Genomic DNA, 14,359 nt, shown 5'->3' on the forward strand with positions numbered 1-14,359 from the left:
GAGTTTGTCTTCTTAGCCAAATATGTGGAAATGTTACCTATTAGACACATTTTCTAAGAACTGAGGATAGGTATTTTTTAAAATGAAGATAATTAGAAAAATAATTTCTTTTTAAAGAAGTTAACCTCGGAACTGTTGACATTTTGAGCTAAATAATTCTTTTTAAAACTGAGATATAGTTGACATATAACATTCTGTCAGTTTCAAGTATACAGTAGAATTATTTGGTATTTGTACATATTGTAGAATGATCACCACAGTAAGTCTGGTGAACAGAGGGTATGTATTTTTAAATATGAGAAATTCCAGTAGATGGTGCTATTTGTTTGAATTTTGCTTATCACTTGAGAGCTAAAACTAAGCCAATCTCTTTACTATGCATTCCATGATTTCAGGATTTTTCATTTTTCAGGGCTCTGTTCCTAATCTTATTGCAGTATCTCTATGTATGTGTTACTCTTTTAAAGTAAGCTTCCCAAGGATAGTCTTTTGGCTTCTATAAAAGATTATATCTGGTGTGTGAAGGTGACTGGGGGAGTTTACATATAGCTTTCTGTATTGTACTCTTAAATACTCTTCGTTATTTTGCTGGTACTTAATCTTTTGAATTCTTTACAACATTTTCAGAGTTATAAGCTTTTTTTTTTTTTTTTAAATTTGTCTACTAGTATATCTTATGATGTCTATTTAGATTCAAGAACATACTCCATTTCTGGTTCTGGCCAGTATTATAAACTCATGGTTTTGGCCGTTTTGTATGTAGACAACTATTTAGAGTTTTTGTGCAGTTTTAATGAGAAAACTCATTTGTGGATCACTATTAGCAGCAATAAGAGTGCTTGCGTGCTCAGAGGAAGATTTAGACGATTCCCTTCTAAATACTCCTCTGTTTCCCCTGTAGTCCTTTTAGGTCATCTGTTTCCTTTTTCACATCCCCAGTACAACTGGGCCGGAATTGGGGTGTGTATCCTCCATACTACATTTTACCATTTCCACTCTGGTTTTAGTCTTTCCTCCTTTCAGTCACTCAGCTTTTAATCTTCTATTATCAGATTCTTCCCACTTAGTACTTCTCCTTTGTGCTCCCTTTTATTGCTCTTTAGATCACTCTGCATAATTTCTGGAAGAATAGCTTCTGCTTCACTGTCACTCTATTCCACATACATTAGCCACATGTTTTTATGGGTATTTTAGTGTCCAATTAAATACTCTGGCCTCTCATTTTTTTCCCCATTGTGGTTTATTATAGGATACTAAATATAGTTCTCTTTGCTATACAGTAGGACCTCATTGTTTATCCATTCTCTATATAATAGTTTTCATTTGCTAATCCCAAATTTCCAATCCATCCCTTCCCATCCCACCCCATGACAACCACAAACATGTTCTCTGAGTCTGTTTCTTTCATATATAAGTTCATTTGTGTCATATTTTAGATTCTGCATATAAGTGATATCATTTGTTATTTGTCTTTCTCTTTCTGTCTCACTTCACTTTAGTATGATAACTCTTGGTCCATATATGTTGCTGCAAATGGCGTTATTTCATTCTTTTTTATGGTTGTATAATATTCTATTGTGTGTATGTAGCATATCTTCTTTATCCATTCATCTGTTGACGAACATTTAAATTGTTTCCATGTCTTAGCTATTGTAAATAGTGCTGCTATGAACATTGGAGTGCATGTATCTTTTAAATTATAGTTCTGTCTGGTTATATGTCAGGAGTGGAATTGCTGGATCATATGTTAGCTGTATTATTAGTTTTCTGACCATACTGTTTTCCATGGTGGCTGCACCAATATTCATCTGACCAGTAGTTTGGGAGGGTTCCCTTTTGGCCACACTCTTTCCAGCATTTGTTATTTGTAGACTTTGTAATGATTGGCCTCTCAATTTTTTGGTCTTTCTTCCAAAGATCTTGTTTTCCATCTTGCTTGAGTCTTTCTCTCCCATTGTTCTACTCGACCTTGTGTACCTGCAGTGAATCCCATGGTTTCCATTTCAGGGGTCTTTCTCTTCAGGTGCTATTGATCTTTCCAGCTTTCTCCTGAAGAGTATCCAAACCCTGACAGTTCTTCACCCTTACTGGACCCTGTAGTCTATTGAGCCTCCTATCAGTTTTCCACTATCTCTCACTCTCTCTTATGCGTATTTCTCACTTATGTAGTTTTAAGTTAATAATTACCAGTTTCTCATACAACTCTCCAAGATGATTGTTTCATAATTTTCCTCTCTCTTCAAACTTTCAGCACTTCATTCTTCATCATTACTCGCAGCTGGTGACCTTACTTCATATTTTACTGAGAAAATAGAAGAAATCTCTAGAAAACTCTGGTGATAGGAACATTTTAGAGTGTAATGGTTAATAAGCAATGCTACCTTGAATAAGCTGGTTTACACATATTATTATCATAACAAACTCATGTTAGCAGTGAAGCAGATGTGGCTGAGTCCTTCTGAGTTTTCAGATTGGCCCAAGAGTTGTTTAAGCAAAAGTTAAAATTTTCTATATGGAAAGATTGTTTTATTTATTTATTTATTTATTTATTTATCTTTTTACCTTTTTCTAGGGCTGCTCCTGGGGCATACGGAGGTTCCCAAGCTAGGGGTCTAATTGGAGTTGTAGCTGCCAGCCTTCACCAGAGCCACGGAAACATGGGATTCAAGCCGCATCTGTGACCTACACCACAGCTCATGGCAACGCTGGATCCTTAACCCACTGAGCAAGGCTGGGGATCGAACCTACAACCTCATGGTTCCTAGTTGGATTCATTAACCACTGAGCCACTATGGGAACTCTTTGTTTTTAATTTTTGGTTTATTATAGTGAATAATAAACCAAACCATTTCTACAGGGAATGTTGTAGTTATTTCTACTTTTTGTGATTTATTGTGATTTTTTTTTTTTTTTGGGCCCAGTTTTCGTAAATGCTTGAAAAGTAGGTACATCCTATAATTTCAAGGTATAGCATTTTACGAAATTCCTAGTTTCTCTGGAAATTTTCTTTTCTTTTTCTTTAACTCCCCCCTCCCCATGTTTTCCTTATTTTCCATGTCTTCCCTGAGGAGAATGGGAAGATTCAGAATTAAACTGTCACCATGCTTTTACTTGAACCATTGGTGGTAATTTTGAAGTTTTTTTTTTTCTTTTTTGCTTTTTAGGGCTGTACCTGCAGCATATGAAAGTTCCCAGGCTTGGGGTCAAATTGGAGCTCTAGCTACTGGCCTACGCCACAGCCATAGCAGCACGGGATCCCATTTGTGTCTGCCACCTACACCGTAGCTTTGTGGCAATGCCAGATCCTTAACCCACTGAGCGAAGCCAGGAATCGAATCCACATCTTCATGGATGCTAGTCGGGTTTGTTTCTACTGCACCACAATGGGAACTCCCTGAAGTTTTAAAATGAATACTTAACCATGTTTAAGTTAACCAATACTTTTACTCTTTGATCAACCGACAATTTATAGGCTGCTGTTTCTGCTGATTGAATTCATCTTGTTTTGAATACATGTGACATTATTTTAAGTATTTTATGTTAGAGGTCACAGTCTTTTCCATAAGAGCCAGATGGTAACTACTTTAGACTTTGTGGACTATGTGGTCTTTGTTAAAACTAATCAGGTCTGCTGTTGTAACGTGAAAGGAGCCATAGATAATATGTAAACAAATGGGCATGGTCTTGTTCTAGATTTAGTCCTGGGGTCTTACTTTGCCTACCCCTACGCTAGAGAGAGTATTGACTTCTGGAGGCATAGCAATCCAGTTCCAAATTAAATTAAAATTTTGGCCTTTTTTTTTTTTTTTTTTATGGCCCCACCTGCAGCATATGAAAGTTCCCAGGCCAGAGATTGAACCTGCACTTCTGCAGCGACCTGAGTTGGATTCTTAACCCACTGTACTACAGCAGGAACTCCAGTGTGTGTGTGTGTGTGTGTGTTTTATAGCTTGTATGTAGGATGACTTTATGCCCCAGTGTGACATGATGTCTGGTCTATGACCAAACTTTTTTGTTTTTTGGTCTTTTTGTCTTTTAGAGCCGTACCAGTGGCATGTGGAGGTTCCCAGGCTAGGGATCAAGTTAGAGCTGTGGCTGCCACAGCAATGCGGGATCTGAGCCGTGTCTGTGACCTACACCACAGCTCATGGCAACGCCAGATCCTTAACCCTCTGAGCGATGCCAGGGATCGAACTCGAACTCGTGTCCTTATGGATGCTATTTGGGTTGGTTAACCACTGAGCCACGACGGGAACTTCCAAATTTGTTTTTCTCACTGGGTTGAGCCAAGACTGAAGTAGATGTTTTCTGTCTGCTTTAGCAGAGAGAAAAATACTCTCACTTTTTCATTGAAGGTATAACCCTTTAGGGATCCTGACTTTATATAGTGTATAGAAGTTCTGTGGTCTTATACCTACTTGTGTTTACTTGCAGTGTTGGCCATTAAAACCAAATCTGTAGGCCACTGGTGAGTACATGCCTTCTCTAGTCCATCTCCCTACTGATTATACTTTACAGTTCACAGAATATATTTTATTCTTTTAGTATTTCCCTTTATTGAAGGATAGTCTCATTCAGACGTGAGATGTGGTGGTGGTTATACTTTCCAGGAATGGTTAGGAAGGCACAACTACTTGTTGTAATCTCTGAATGGTAAATGTTGATATAGATTGTTATTTTGTATATTCATTGGTTGGTAGGTTTTTATTTTTATTTGGAATGATTTGATTACAGAATGTCAATTGTAGTTTTGGTAAATTTTAAACTATTTCTACAGAGGTTTTTTTTTTTGGCTTATTTTATAATCAAAATACCTTTCTAAATAAATTCATCAACAGGGCATTATTGGTTTGATTTTTGTCTTATTAATAGCATGACTTGTCAGGTATATTTATGAATGTAGAATAAGATGGAAATGGAAAGAATATATGATTTATGAGTTTTATAAGGACAATAGATGAATTATGAGTAATTTAGAAATTCTGAGTTATTTAAATACAAAGCAAATCCATTCATTTTTATATCTTAATAATAAAATTACATACTTTAAATAACAAAATACATTATTTTATTTACTCCTAAAGTAATCTGGGTAATGATGCTGGCTTAAACCAATGTTGTAGTATTAGAAATAATGAGAACCAGTCAATTTGTTTTATACATTTTTAAAGTAGAACTGATAGTATTTGCTGAGGGTTTGGATGTAGAGGCTGAGAAAAAATGAAGCTTTAAGGGTGATTCCAGGGTTTTTGGCATGAGTAACTGGAAAGATGAACTTGCCATCAGTTGACACACAGAAGACTCTGAAGCAGATGTGGGGTGAAGGTTAGGAGTTCAGTTTCTACATGTTGTATGTGAGATGTCCTTTAAACATCAAAATGAAAATGTCCAGTGGGCAGTTGGATCTATGGGTCCTGAGTTCTATAGCGAGAGATCTGGGCTGGAGATGTACATTTGGGACTTCTTGGGAAATTGATGGCACTTAAAGCCATGAGCCTGGATCAGATCACTAAGGAATTGGGTGTAGATATAAAGGAGAGAAGGATTGAGCCCTAGGGTGTTCCAAAGATAAGAGGTAGGGGAGAAGAGGGATATGAGAAAGGAACAGAGTACAGTGAGCTAGAAGCCAAATGATAAAAGATTATTAAACAGAAGAGTAAGCAGCTATGCCAAGTGCTGCTCTGGTGATAGGTCAAGTGAAATAATTACTAAGGGCTGACCATTGAATTTAGTACTGGGCAGGTCCCTGGGGATTTTGACAAGAACAGTTTTTGTGTAGCAGTGGGTTTAAAGCCTGACTGGATTGGATTTAATAAGAAGTGAGAGAAGTAGAATTGAACACAATGGGCAAAGTCAGTCCTTTCAAGGAAACTGGCTTGTGAAGGGGAGCAAAGAAGTTAATAGCACCTAGAAGGAACCACCATGTGCATTCTGCTCCCATGCCCTCCAGCTTTCTATCAGGATCAGCCAGTGGGAAGCGCCAGCAGTAGATCAGAAGGTGGGGGATGAGTGAGGTTAAGGTGCCTTATTCCTCCCACTCCATCCCGTCTGAGTCTTCTTGGGTTGATTAGGTTACCTTGCCGAAGGCTGAACTGTCAGGTGTTCTTAGCCACTACAGCTGCTCTCTAGAGTTTTGCAAATCATCCCTCCTCTTGCTTTTGCATGCCAAAGGATAATAAAGGCTTTCTGCTATGATAGTCCCAGGATATTGCCCTGGCCATACTTTTGTAAACAGTCTTTTTTACTTGACTCCTTATAATCACTCGTTTTGAGCATGTCATGTTTCCTTTCAAGATCCTGGCTGATTGGATCTACTATTAGTTCTTAGAGATTTAAATGAAACTTTTAAACTAAATGGTCCTTCATATATACCTAGGTATTAGGACCCTGGAGGTTGGGAGAAAGGTGTTTGTGGGAGGACATTACACTTTGTTAATGGAGAAAAGTGTCAGAAGGAAAACAAACCTTTTGGAATAGGATGGAGCTAAGTCTTTTAGTCCATTTCTTCTACTATTATTCTTGAATTTTTAAGTTTTAACGTGGTAATCTGTAGCATTGTATTTCTCTTAATATTAAAGATTGATATATTTACCAAACAATTTTCAAGAGCATTAACTATTCTAACTTTTTTTTTTGTCTTTTTGCCATTTCTTAGGCCGCTTCCATAGCACATGGAGGTTCCCAGGCTGGGGGTCGAATCGGAGCTGTAGCCACCGGCCTACGCCAGAGCCCCAGCAACACCAGATCTGAGCCGCGTCTGCAACCTACACCACAGCTCACGGCAATGCCAGATCCTTAACCCACTGAGCGAGGCCAGGGATCGAACCCACAAACTCATGGTTCCTAGTTGGAGTCATTAACCATTGAGCCACGACGGGAACTCCAATTCTAACTTTTTAAATAAGCAGCGCTCTTATTTGTTTCTATATTATTTTATATTTTATTGACTATTCTACTAAGTTTTCTTTTTGTAATTATGTTTACTCTAAATCTACCTTATTTGGTTATTATGTCATCAACATAGAGGTAGTCATATATTGGAGTTCCCTGGTGGCCTAGCAGTTAAGGATCCAGCATTGTCACTGCTGTGGCACAGGTTTGATCCCTGGCCTGGGAACTTCCCCATGTCACAGGCATGCCTCCTCCCCCCCATAAAAAGAAAAAGGAGAAGAAGAAATAGTCATGTCTTACTAGCAAAATCACTCCCCAAAGTATATCTAATAAGATGCTATTTGTTTTAAAAGATAACCATTTGTTGTGTTCTTTTATGTGTTCTCTTTATAATCATTCATGTTCTTAAAAAGTTTTCTGCCTCTCCATTAGTTTGAAATCCAGAATTTCTTATTATGTATTTTTTAAAAAAGTTAGCTTTGTCACATATACATTATGCTTATATGGCATATTGATTTGTTTACTTGTTTTTGTATTTTTTTAAAGAGGAAATAATATCTTATGCTGTTTTCTGAAGCTTTATTTCTTTCACCACTGTATTACCAAAATTTATTCATGTTGTTAGGTATTCCTACAGTTAACTTTTTTGCATTACTATATTTTATTATCTGACTCTTTCATGACTTGCCTATCCATTTTCCTGTTTATGAGCCTTTAGGTTGGGTACCTGGTCAAATTCACCCACAGCAGCAGTTTTGATACATCTTGGTAAACATACTATATTTTAAAAGATAAAGAAAAAAATGTCCAGGCTCTTCAAGCAGAAAGATGAAATATCTTACAAGGACACGTGAGAAGATTAGTATCAGATTTCTCAAAAGCAACCTACAAATCATAGCAACCATGGAGCAAATTCTTCATGAAACTCACAGAAAGAAAATATAGGCCAAGGGTTTTTATATTTTGCCAAACAGTCTTTTCATGTGTCAAGGCTATATAAAAAACAGTTTGAACATGGCAAAACTCAAGTCATTCTGTATATATGTCCCTTGACATTTCTCCTACAGTAGAAATGTGCAAACTTTTTTTTGGGTAAAGATCTAGATAGTAAATAATTGTAAGCCACACAGTCTGTATTGTCGCCACTCAATTCTGCCTTTGAAGCTGTACGCAAGCAGCCAAAACAAAAACAAAAACAAAAACAAAACAAAACAAAACCATCATAAATGAATGAGTGTGTCCCTGTTCCAGTAAATCTCAATTCATAAAAACAGTTGGTGAGCTGGATTTGGCCCATGGCTGCAATTTATAAAGCTCTCTCCTAGAGAAAAAACCCCATCTAGCAAAGAGGTATGGAAATACTTCAGGTAAAAGACTGATGGAGAGCATTGCATGTCTTTAATTTTAGAGGTAAGGATAAAGCAAGAGTGGTGGAGATGTCAGTAATGACTAGTATGCAAGTATTATATGTTCTTTCCAAGTTGAAAGAATGCAACTAAAAATGGGAGGAGAAGGAAGAGAGAAAGGGGAAAGCAGGAAAAGAACGTGGACCACTGCAGATGAGAGGTAGGAATCAAAGGATGTCATTTAATTCTTGATGTAGTATAAGGGCGTATCCAACCCAGCTTTAGTGTTTTAGTTTCTTTTTTGAGCAGGCCCAACTATCCATGAAGATTGTTATTTCATAAATTTCATTCTTTCTTTGAAATGTTTCAAAGAACAAAGAACATTTGCTTATTTAAAAAATAGAGAATAAAATCTTCTATATGTAATTATTAAGATGGATCTATTGCACCCCTTTACAAATCTAAGATTCTTTGTGTGATCCTAGTGTTCTTATTTTCCCTATATTTTAAAATATTTTGTTATTTTATCATTCTAAGAATTAATGTATTGCTCATCAGTTATTCCCAACTATGCTAAAAAATTAACAAGAAATAAGTTGCTTAGAAAGATGATGCCACAGGAGATATGTTGTCATTTTTCAGTTTTCTTATTGCAGTGCCCAAATTATTTTAAGGAAGGCATAAGAGAAGATTGGAGTCATTATCATAGCAGCCTATTTTTAGGTTTTATTGAACACAGTTGAGGATTCAGACTTTTTCATTTTATGCCTATAATGATAGTGGAATTGATCATTAACATTAAATTTCAGACCGTGAATCTTCATAATAAGATGATATCCTAAATAATTTTTTCAAGCTCAATAATCAATGAGTGAACAATATATTTTTATTTTTTTAGTATGTTTATTAACCAACATTTGTTTGATACAAAGAAGTCTGCTATATCTAAATTATTGAAATTTGCAAAAAGTAGTTTTTCATTATCCTTTTATTCTATAAATTATTTATAACATGGCTTGATAACATAAAACAACTGAAAGGAACTATTGAACCCTGATAGTAAATATTGATTACTATCGTTTCTGGTATATTTAGGATTAATATTTGACATACAGATATTAAAAGTTAAGCAGGAAAGAAGAGCACTATTAAGGGCACTATTAAAGGTATATAAACAAAGGAAACTGCTAGAACAAAAACTTAACTTTCCTAGATACCATAAAAAGAAAACATCAAATAGAAAATCAGAAAACATATCATAATACACTCAGTAATTATAAAATAATATGACAAAGTTGAGATTCAACATAATATTATAATAAATGTGAATGAGATTAAGTTACTTGTTTAAAGAAAACATTTTCAAATTAGTGCATGAAGCAAAATCCAACTCTGCACGTAGAAGACACATCTGAAACACATTGATTTAGAAAGGCTGAAGTGAAGGGATGAGGAACGATTTCCTAGGAACATGAATATGATGAGGAAGCAGGGATTTTATTCCTCATTCCAGGGAAAGTAGAATTCAAGCCACCTAACATTATATGAGACAAGAACACCTTATAACATTTTAAAAAATTTACCTTAAAATATTATAGATATAGAAGAATATCTGTGCACCAAATAACCCAATAACCATCTATATAAAAATGAAATTACAGATGATGCAAAGGGCAATAGCATTGCTTTCAGTACAAAACAAGTCAGGCATTACTCAGTATTTGACAGGACAAAAGAATGTATATTGAATAATACAGCCTGACTATAGACAATGTAATCTTTTAAGATGCACACAGATAACTCGCAAAAAGCGAGTTGATCATATGTTAGAGTACAAAGAAAATATCAGTAGTTTCCAAAAGGTGGAAATACTAAAATTAAATACCTCAATATTAAATAAAGCCTTTCTGTTAGGTGAAAGAGGAAATAAATATAAGCTTAAATTACAAAATTGCTGAAAAATAATGACAGTAAAAATAACATATAAGAATCTATGAGATACATTGAAAGCAATTTTCAGAGAAGTATGGCACTAAACAGCTGTATTAATATGAATGAAAATAAATGAACCACATCTCCAACTCATAAAATAAGAAAAAGCACCATAAAAGAAGTACCAGAGAGGAAATAATAATAAAAGCTGAAATTAATGATGAACACAAAAGACAATAGATCAATTTATAGATTGAACTCTTTTTTAAAAAAATAGATAAGCCACTAGCTCATTAAATCGAGAAGCAAAGGAAGACCCAAAGATATACAAAATAAGAAATGACACGGAGGAAATAATATTGACAGAGGAAATTTTAAAAAGTGAGAATGCTTTGTATACCTATGCAAATAAATTTGAAAATTTTGAAGAAATAGATGATTCCCTAGAAAATTACAGTTTCCTAAAATTGAACCCAGTAGAAATAGAAAGTTTATGTAGAGTAATTTCCAAAGTAGAGAAGGCATCAAGCCTAGGTGATATTTCAGGGGGAATTTTAGCAACCTTAATAAACAAGATAGTCCCAACTTGCTTGTTTTAGAGCATAAAAAAGGAAGGAAGCTTACGAATTTATTTTAGAAAGAAAAGTATAACATTAAACTTAAACTGGATACATTTAGCACAGAAAGAGAAAATTATAGACCTATGATTAAAAAGGAATTAAAATACTTCCTTTTAAATATCACCTCAAAAATCCTAAATAAAATCAAAAGACTCCAACACACATTAAAAAAAAATGCCAAAAAAAGAAAGAAATATACATGATCAAGTAGGATATTTAATCAGGAATCTGAGGATATTAAATATTAAGAAATTTATTAATAAAATTTATTATTTATTAGGTCTAGGGAGTAAAATCATGTGATTATCTTCACTGATGTTTAAAAAATCCAGTCCTAATAAAACTTGAGAAAATAGAAATGGCTACTGTTTGAACAGAGTAAATATATGTATTTCAATCCCAAAGCCAGCATCTTATATGGGAAAACAGGCATTTCTATTGAGAGTATTATTAAGATTCTGTTAAGATTAAGATCAAATTAAGAATTTTAAAAATTCTTCTTAAAGTATTAGAGGAAACAATTAGAATAAGAATTGATTAAGGAGAAATTAAACTATTTGTAGATGATAGAATAGAATTCCTGGAAAACCTTGTAGAGTCAATAATAGGACTAACTTAAAACAGTTCAGTAAGGTAACAGTTTATAAAATTAATATGCAAAAATTACTATCTTTCACATACACAATTACAGGTAGTTATAAGAAATTAAGGAAAAGGAAAACAGAATAGCTACAATAAAGCTAAATCACTTAGGTATAAATCTAATAAACATTCAGATCTTTATAAAGGAAACTATAAACCATTCCTGGAAATCAAATGAGCATAAACAAATGAACAATATTCCTTGTTCTTGGTCAGGATGTATGAACATCGCAAAAATGTAGTATATCCCTAAGGTAATGTATAAATTTAATGCAATTTCAATGAAAATAATACCAGCTTTGAAAAAAATGGAGCCACGTTGATACTAAAGTTTATATGGAAACATAAACACATAAGGATAGCTAGGAAAAGACTGAAAAGGAAGAGCTGTGAGGGGACTTGTCCCGTTGGATATTAAGGCATATTGCAAAGTCTCCAAAATTAGAACAGTGTGATGATGTGGCAATGCAGCACACATGTATAGAAGGATATTAGTATAGAATAAAAGCCCAGAAATGTAGTCAACTAGATGAAGAAATTTAACATGGACATACAGCATGGTTTGCTCTGCTCTGTGATCTCTGGGGCCCCATTAGGGAAGATTTGAACAGCTGGGGTGGCTAGAATCATCTGCAGGCTTTTCAGTCATATATATTCAGTCATGTATATTGTGTCTCAGCTGAAATGACTGAAGGCTAAGCGCAGCTGGGACTGTTCTCAGGTACATTACATGTCGGCTGCATGTTGTTTGGGCTTCTCAACATGCCAGTTGAGTTTTAAAAGGAGTGTTCCCAAGAGGGAACTTCAGAAGATCAAGCATTCCACAGAAACCAGGCCGAAGCTGCATAGCTTTTACGACCTAGCCTTAGAAGTCGCATAGCATCATGTCTGCTCTCTTGACTGAAGTGGTCACAAACCCTGTGATGCAAAGGGAGGGGTCATAGATTCCACTTCTCAGTGGTAGGAGTTTGAGAGAATTGGGTTTTCTGTGTTTTTTTTTTTTTTTTTTTTTTTTGGTCTTTTTGCCATTTCTTGGGCTGCTCCCAAAGCATATGAAGGTTCCCAGGCTAGGGGTCTAATTGAAGCTGTAGCCACTGGCCTACGCCAGAGCCCCAGCCTACGCCAGAGCCCCAGCAACGCGGGATCCGAACCGCGTCTGGAACCTACACCACAGCTCACAGCAACGCCGGATCCTTAACCCACTGAGCAAGGCCAGGGATCGAACCCGCGACTTCATGGTTCCTAGTCGGATTCGTTAACCCCTGAGCCACGACGGGAACTCCCGAATTGGGCTATGTTTTAAAACCACCTAAGGAGCGAACAGAAATAAATCTCAATTCTATCCCAAGAAATTTATCCTGCAGTTACATCTCCAGAAATACAAATACACACACACACACATTTGTATGTACGAGGTTATTCATTGTAATATTATTTGAAAACTACTTTGGTGCTACACCTAAGATGGGTGGATAAATTCCAGTACGTGCACGTTGATGGTCATGGTCATGTACTTGCAGAAAATAATGATAAACTCTGAAATCAAGTGGAGTGATTTACAGGATATTTTGTGATCAAGTAAAGTGCAAAAATGCACTACTTTTTGCACATTAAGGAAGCAAGAGAAATCAGAAAACATACCTGCTTCTATGAGAAAAACCACCTGGAGGATAAACCAGACAACAGTGATGTTGTTTACTTTCAAGGGGAAGAGGAGAACGGTGTGGAGAGGATAGGAAGTGAGAATATATTTCCCTGAGTTTGTATTTTGTTTAAAATAGTTTGGGTTTTTAGAGGCATATTGCCTTTAGAAACATGTGTTCTCTCTATAAAAATTAATTCTACAAAGAGAGGACGCAAACTCTAGAACAATGCAAACTGAAACAAATGAACCCAACCATGTTTCAGTTGAAGAATTCAATCACACTGAAAAAGGGGGAAAAGAACTAATCCAAGTGACTTTTTAACAAGGTGTTTGTTTGCCTTTAGTCCACATGTGGATGTGGGGAAGAACTACCAACAAAGCTTTTAGGTTTGTTTTTTGAATTTTTTTTGGTGAAGGGATTCTGAAATTATTTTAGGAGTATTGTTAGATTGCAAAAAATGAATAAATGTGTTGATATTGTTGGGAACTGAAGCTTCCAGTGTGGAAGACAGGAGATAACGGATATGCAGTGGGGAATGCAAGGGAGAATCCTGTCTGCATGGGTTAGAATTGGAGGTATCAGTTTGAGCTTATGATTAGATAGCTAGAGAGCTGTAGATAATTGTAGATTCCTCGGAAAGGTTCTAGAAACACAGACACTTCAGTCGTTGTGAGCACCTATCACCCATATTCCCAGGTATAGTTTTAATAACATTCCTGTGAAAAAGAAGCAGGGCTTCTTAGAGAAATGACTGATTTTAGGGCTGTGGTTGGAGAAAAATAAAGATGAGCCTGGTACATTTTGGTATATCAGATAAGGAAGTGCTCAAGAAAGTTATGGGTTTTGTCAAAAGAACATAGGAGTCAGCTTGAAGGAGGTTCCATTGCTAAAATCTGGGACAATTTGAGCAATAGAATAATTTTGGAAAGTAATTATAAGCCATTGAAAACATAGGAATTCATGAGCTTACATGGACTGATACAAACAGGAGAGGTGAAGCCTCTTTCCTACGCGGATGCTGACTGGCATGTTGTAGTTGAAAATCCTCATTTTGCAGTGATCATATTAAAAATTGATTTAGGAAGGTTTCAACAATGGATGCTAGAACTGTGGAGGTGGAGACATCACGAGAGATGCATGATATTTAAGGGTTTTTCCCACAGATTGTTTGTAGGGTGCAGGGGAAAAATAGTAACTATGTAGTGGAAAAATGTCAGTACCTTGTCTGGGTGATCAAAATTCACAGTACACACCACGGGAAATTGGACGTTGTGTGCCTCTG

The 14,359-nt window shown here is 35.7% G+C and overlaps 1 protein-coding gene across 3 annotated transcripts in view; it reads left to right on the forward strand.

Moving 5' to 3' along the window:
• Positions 1-14,359, forward strand: part of ATRNL1 (attractin like 1) — a 776,870-nt gene that overhangs the window by 72,530 nt on the left and 689,981 nt on the right. The gene's annotated exons all lie outside the window — the stretch shown is intronic.

Source organism: Sus scrofa, chromosome 14 (genome assembly GCF_000003025.6).
Source record: "Sus scrofa isolate TJ Tabasco breed Duroc chromosome 14, Sscrofa11.1, whole genome shotgun sequence".
Classification (NCBI taxonomy): Eukaryota; Metazoa; Chordata; class Mammalia; order Artiodactyla; family Suidae; genus Sus; species Sus scrofa.